This window comes from Cyprinodon variegatus, unplaced genomic scaffold, assembly GCF_000732505.1.
Source record: "Cyprinodon variegatus isolate N-32 unplaced genomic scaffold, C_variegatus-1.0 Scaffold328, whole genome shotgun sequence".
NCBI lineage: Eukaryota > Metazoa > Chordata > Actinopteri > Cyprinodontiformes > Cyprinodontidae > Cyprinodon > Cyprinodon variegatus.
Genome location: NW_015150781.1, coordinates 801,819 through 808,202, shown reverse-complemented (window position 1 = coordinate 808,202; position 6,384 = coordinate 801,819). Strand labels below are relative to the sequence as shown.

The 6,384-nt window shown below is 39.8% G+C and overlaps 1 protein-coding gene across 1 annotated transcript in view; it reads right to left on the bottom strand.

Moving 5' to 3' along the window:
• LOC107091189 (cornifelin homolog B-like) overlaps window positions 1-6,384 on the bottom strand; it is a 12,050-nt gene that overhangs the window by 3,765 nt on the left and 1,901 nt on the right. The gene's annotated exons all lie outside the window — the stretch shown is intronic.

Below are 6,384 nucleotides of genomic sequence, written 5' to 3'. Positions count from 1 at the left end.
ATATATATATATATATAAAGAGAGAGAAATAACATATTACATATATTAACATATAACATATTTAGATTTCCCTGCTAAAAAGCGGCTGGCTCACCTCTGCGTTCGATGGTTGGGCTCTAAGAAGTGAGTCCTGGGAAGCGGATCCTGGCAATATAAATGGCTAGTGGTACGTTAGCTCTAAAATAAAAGTCTCCTCTCATCACCAGAGAGAGAGAGGACTGGATTTACTGGTTCTGCTGGAACAAGCCTTCCTCTGTCTCACTGAGCATCATTGCTGCTTTTTCAAATTATATTATAAATCTCATATTATTTTCATTAAAGTTGAAAAATATTTTACTTTTATAAGTAAGTAACATTTCAGAATCTGGATTATAATACTTCACTCTAACAAAAGAGATAAATTGGTACGTTCGCTTGAGTAAAGAATGTTATCACTTTTGTCACCTCTGTCTGTTTAACAGTCTTTGAGTTTCTCTTTTAAATGATATAATAAACCTGAAAGATGATTATTTTCACCTTAACAGTGCTTTCATAATCTTTTTTTTTTTCATCGTACCATCAAAACAAAAAAAAATAATTTTTTGTTGCGATGACTTTTGATGACTCAGTCCGGAGGAGGATGGCTAAAAATTACGCAATTCTATAATTAAACTTCTTTCTGCTTTGTGATTTGATCATAAATAACAAATTGTTTTCTGTCTCTACTCTGTTTAACCTTTGTAGTTAAAGGAAAATGTTCACGATGTGAATCAGCTTTCTCTCTCCACATTACATGTGCAATATTGGATTTTTTAACAATAAAGAGAGTCAAAGTTTTACCAAATCTTGAAAGGAAATTTGGATGAAATAACTCAGACTGAGGGAGACGGTGTTGAAACTGTGAAAAGTTTCAGCTCAATTTGGCTCCGGATTTTCAAATATATTAATATGTTTTAAAATAAATTACATTTGTTAATGTTCAAAAGCTTTAAATGTGGAGCAACCAGCTTCTGGTTTTCACAATAGACCCGGCTGATTATTCATTTCTATTCCCCTTTTGTCTGGGATAATGAATAAAGGTCTCTGCAGACACAAAACTATGATGATCTCAAAGATTACAAGTTAAATAGATATGTCCATTTTTAGAAAAACAACATTATAAACATCATTTGGGTTTATGTGGTGACTGAAAATAAAATCCTAGAAAAAAAAAGTTATTCTAAATGAATGAATGAATTTATAAAGTGGGAGTTGTCTTTGACCGAGAACTGAACTCTAGACAACAAATAGATGCTATTGTGAAAGCCAGCCTTTTGTTTGATCAGTTCTGTGTTGGACTGTGACGGCGCTCTCTACTATGGCCGCCCACAGTCGTCACTCCAACGGTTACAGTTAGAGCAGAAAGCAGTAGTTCATCTCCTCCCTGGTTCATCCAGACACAGATACATCGCTCCCATCCTCTCCTCCCTGCACTGGCTCCCAGTCTGTTACTGGATTGATTTTAAAATCTAAATTATTGTTTTTAAAGCCCTTCATGGTCTCATATACTTCATGGTCTTATCTTTAACTGAGATGATGATCGCCCCAGCAGAGCTCTCCGGTCTGCCAGTCAAATGGTTCTGGACGTCTGTAGGTCCTGGTATAAACAGCCGGGCGATCGTTCCTTTATGGTTACCAAACCTAAACTACGGAACAGCCTTAAATTGTGGAACAGCCTTAACACTAGAAATCCCAGAGATACGAGAGTCCCCCTCAGGGACTGAGGAGCTGAGTCCCTCAGGAGGGACTCAGTACTTCACAACTTATGAATCCCTTTTCACATGTAAATCCCCCATTAGCTCTGTGGCTGGAGAACCGTTCCACCCCCTTCAGTTTTGGTTTTAGCTCAAGTCTCTCTCTTTGAGAGTGTTTTACCTGAGAGCAGGGGGGAAAAACATATTTGTAATCAAATATAACTAGGTCTACGTCATCAGTGTCACCAAAAGCGCAATGATTTCAGCACAGCCACCAGCACAGCGATCAGATGATAACTGATCTTGACATGAGTTTGGATCAAGACTCTGGCGCAGCAGCAGTACGTACGACAGGAGAACTGAGTTTATTTGAAGGGTTTTTATTTTTCAGACTGGAAGCAGAGAAAACAGGAAATCCAAAGCGGTGTCTCACTGCAAAACAGGTCAGGTGATCAGTATGAGTTCCAGCTGATGTTGAGATGAACAGTGAGGGCAGACTTACTTCTCAGGGCTTGGAAACAGGTTGAGAGGGGGAGCAACAGTGTCCACAGAGAGGGGGGCAAAGACCTTGGAGTTACCAGGTTCTTTAGGCGTTGGAGGGTGGACAGGCAGGTGAGCTCAGCTTTAGCGGATCTTGAAAGACAGCTCTTGGGGAGGAGTGGAAAGCACCGTTGAGGGAGGAACAGGAGCCAGCCTTCAGCAGGAGGAAAACTAAAGGAAAACAGAGACAAGACTGGTAAGTAAGACTATCAGAACAAGTTCAACTAACTTGGAAGTCTTGAGGAGGGACCCAGTTACCTCTGGTATAGGTAACCATCTGCCTCAGGGAATCCACTCCTCTAAATACTGCTTCCTTGATTGTGGCTGATGAGTAACAGCTTGGAGCCTCACCTGCCTGGCACACCCTGAAAATGAAGGGGAGAAAACAGAAACTAAAAACTCCAAACTAAAGCAGCTCTGTGGACACAACAGATCTGTGCAATGAAAATAGCTGCATGTGCTGGAAAGGTGTAGAGAGGGAAAGCAAGAATACTTATACAATAATGACCATTATTTATTTTGGGGGGGAAATATAAAAAACAGGTTCTCTTTTTTATTTTGAAGCCATGAAGTCTGCAGCTTTCTGAGCTGTTGTGATAACTGCTGGTGGCTGAATAGAGACCGGCTGAACAGATAAAGTCCATAAGTCCAAACCCAAACTAAACAGAACCAGAACTATGACAGATGACTGGATTCTTGGTTTAGTTCATCCACCTGCCTAACTCCGCCCTGTTTTCATTATCATTCACCAGATCCACCTGTTCCCATTCCTTTTTAAACTGCTTGGTTCCAGCCATCAGTGCCAGATTATTCGAGCCGTAGGTGAGTTTTTTAAGTGTACCCAATGTGTTATTCTGATTACCTGATCCCGCTAACAACCTTGAATCTGTCTCCCAACCACAGATTACCCTTCGATAATTCTTCGGATCTCTGATTTTCTGGCCTGGACTTCTGCTTCCTCATCGACACCGACTTTGGATTCTCCTTCCGGATACTCCTGCTCTTCCTCGTCTGCTGGCTTCTCATCGTTCGGCTCTGCAGCAGCTTTGGCTTCTGCTCCTGGGACTCCCTAGGCGGCTTCCACCGCTTGCTGTGAAAAATCATCCGGCTGGATTCCGCTCCTTCCTCTGGGCTCGGACTGAACTTAAAAACCAGGTTAGTGACTCACATGCTGGCTTCTCCATCAGAGTTGCGTGGTCATTAACCTGTGTTCCTATCTCTACAGAGATTCCAGTCATCTATTCCAACCTGACGAGCCACAGATCCATCAGCACTTATTACCTACTTTGTAAAAATCAATTCAGTATCTCTTCCTGAATTCTGGTTCTGAGTCCTGACAGCTTCCTCTAGCCCCCGTCGGACTAAGAAGATAACGGTTCACACCGATCCTGGATCTGCTGAAAGTTTCTTCCTGTTAAAAGGGAGTTTTCCTCTCCACTGTCGCTACAAGCGTTTTTGGTGTGAGGGATTGCTGTCAAGTCAATGAGTCGATGCAATCAGCTGGTTTTTCTTAGACTGAAAACTTTGAATCAATCTGACTGGATGATCTGGTTGAATTGTGTCTGTAAAGAGCCTTGCTGTCAATCTGCGTAATGCAAATAAAATTGAATTAACTGAACTGTATTTTTGTTTTTTGGGGCTTAAAACTTAATGGGATCAATAATGTTAGTTAGATTACAAAGGTTTTGGGTAATTTTTAGCTTTGAAATAAAACTATTATTTTTTGGTTTTTGGTTGCAAAAGTGACAAAATATGAAAAAGCTGAAGGTGTTTGGATTTTTCTTTTTTATGTGCCCTCTTTGTTTCAGTAACATGGATATCCTGATTTAGCTTATTTCAAACTGGGGATGGTTGAAGAATAGCCAGGATAGTTTGAATATTAATTTAAAATATCAATGACCTCAGCCCTCAACCTGCCGACCAGCCTCTGGACCCTTATGGTCCCCCCCCACCGGTCAGAAACACCCCCCCAAACAGGTATTAATCCCAATCTACCGCCAAACAGCAAGTTCCCTGGATCCAGACTAACCATTTCTGTCCTCCCCTTGTTGCCCCCACCCCCCGAGATCAGCCTGATGAACCAAGGAATCCATTTATCTTTGTCTTAAATTATTGTCAATAAACCTCACTATTGTATTTCCTGTCTCTGGAGTGTTTTCTGCATGTGGGTTAGGAGACTCGACCCCAACATGACAAAATGGGACGTCATCTTTAAACATCTGGTTTAAAGATTCTTGACAAATGTCCTAAGATGATTAACAAATACATATAAAACAGTTTTTTTTTATTTTGAAGCCATGAAGTCTGCAGCTCTCCTGTATTATCCTCATTTACAGCCTCGCCTCAGAAATCCAATAGAGGAAAAACACAGAGTACATGTCAGACTAAATAATATTACTTCAGCGATAGTTTCAAGGTGTTGCTTTATGTCTCGTTCCATGTCTTTCGGTTGTGCTGTTCTTTTTTCATCTCTTTGCAGGTGATGAAGCAGACTAAAAATGTTTTATCATTATCTCCTTTCTATCTCCTCTTTCTTTCATCGTTTCTCTTTTTTTTTTCTTTTTCTTCTTCTGTTTTTCCTGTTCTGCTCTATTTACATTGCAGTGTCCATATAAACTGTAAAACTCCCTGCATAATTATAATAAAGCAATTTATATGCATGAAACAAGTGGAGCAGTATGGCAATAGCCGTACTGCTCCACTGGTGAAATTAAAATCTGTTGGGCTCCTTTTGGCATCAAGACAATTATTCTTATTGCCACAATGCCAGACAGGACACTGTAAAAAAAAAAAAAAAACAGAAACCCAATAGAGAAAAACTCCTTTTTAAAAACCCCTGTGATTCAAGCTGTACGACCCAGATGGAGTTAGTCTTTTAGGTTAATCACTGCGTATAGTTATGCTTTACATTCTGTTCTGCTGGTTAATTATCCTAATCAGGCGTTTTAATGTTTAAAAAAATGATAAAGTAAAAACAATAATCTAAGCAGAAAGGCAGACAGTTGCCTCTCAGAGCAACCCAGACTCTGACGTTGCTCATGTCTTTAGAAAGATAGAATAATTTTTCTAACTTTCATTTAAAAAATAGTTTGACCTCCTTTGTATTGTAATGCAAACAGAAAACATCCTTTCAGGCTCTTCAGTCCCTCATAGACGAACTCCGTTCTACGACAGTGACTGGACTTTTAACTCAACCATTAACATTCAATCATCAGTTTGAAACCACATTCCTCCGTCTTAGAAACAACCCTTTCAACAGTTCTTAGTGTTTCAACAATGCTGACAAACTGGCCCATGCGTTTTGCTTGACTGTAATGCCTTGCTCATGGCTGTGATGCATGCAGAACTGTACTGCAAGAATCCTTTTGAAAGTTTGCAGAGCTGAACATAAACATGACAGGCTCATGGAATTCATTGCATTTTTGCTCTTATCACCCACCAGCCTCACTCTGCAGCGTGCTGTTCCCAGGAGTCTGACCTTCTGCATCCTACGGGTATTGATGCAGCCAGGGATCTTGTTTTTGTTTTTTTCTCCCCATTCCTTTTATCACATGTCTGGTGGTTTCTATAAACAGCTGAGTTGTTTCAGTCCTTATATTCCACATCCAGTTACCCGTTATTTATAGCTTTAATATCATTTTCACAGATGTTTTTTATCTGATAGTATTTTCATCAACTGGATTTTGAGTAGAAACAAAGTGCTTTTAATGTTGTTATTGTTTCCAACGTCTCTTTACCTGTGTGAGCATGAAACTAAATGTCTGAGGTTTAAACAGTGCAATGCTCCTTTAAAATACAAAATTCTTTAAATCCCATTCATACCATGTACTATGGATATGTGTTAATTCAGCCATTTGAATAGGATATAAATGTGTTAATGTTCTCCTTTGTTCCTTGCCAAAAATGATACATTTCTTCAATAAAGGACCCATTTTCAACATTCTCCTTCATTCTCTCTCTATTCTCCATTTTGTTGTATTTGTTTGTTCAACTTCTTACTTTATGTTCTGTCTGCTTTTTCTCATATTTCTCATCATCTCACCTGTGACTCCATCCTGGAGAGAAATATCAGCTGTGCTGCTGCCATCAACACCTTTGTTTCTAGATGTTGGAGCTTGGCCTGTTTTCCAGT